Source organism: Octopus bimaculoides, unplaced genomic scaffold (assembly GCF_001194135.2).
Source record: "Octopus bimaculoides isolate UCB-OBI-ISO-001 unplaced genomic scaffold, ASM119413v2 Scaffold_158926, whole genome shotgun sequence".
NCBI classification, from domain to species: domain Eukaryota; kingdom Metazoa; phylum Mollusca; class Cephalopoda; order Octopoda; family Octopodidae; genus Octopus; species Octopus bimaculoides.
Genome location: NW_026427843.1, coordinates 462 through 893, shown reverse-complemented (window position 1 = coordinate 893; position 432 = coordinate 462).

Genomic DNA, 432 nt, shown 5'->3' with positions numbered 1-432 from the left:
GGGTATCATTTGAAGGAGATTTGGTTGCTATTTGTCACAAGTCGGGCGACTACATAGATGTTTTTGGAGTGTCAAATGCTGAAAGAGCAACAGATAAGAGAAAAGAGTCCCCAATGTCGCCCGCAGAATACTGCAATCTGAGTCTATGTGTCTATGTACCAACTTTTCTTTTCATCTATGTATCTACTGTCTCTCACCTTCTCTCTCACTTCCTCTATGCCCCTCCTCTCTCCCGCTTTTAATTTAACAATGTGTGTATGTGTCTATGTATCTACTTTTTTTTTTTTTAATCTATGTTTAATCAGGCACAGGAGTGGCTTTGTGGTAAGTAGCTTACCACATGGTAGACGGAAACTGAAAGAAGCCCATCGTAGATATGTATATATCTATGTATGGGTGTGTATATGTTTGTGTGTCTGTGTTTGTCCCCCC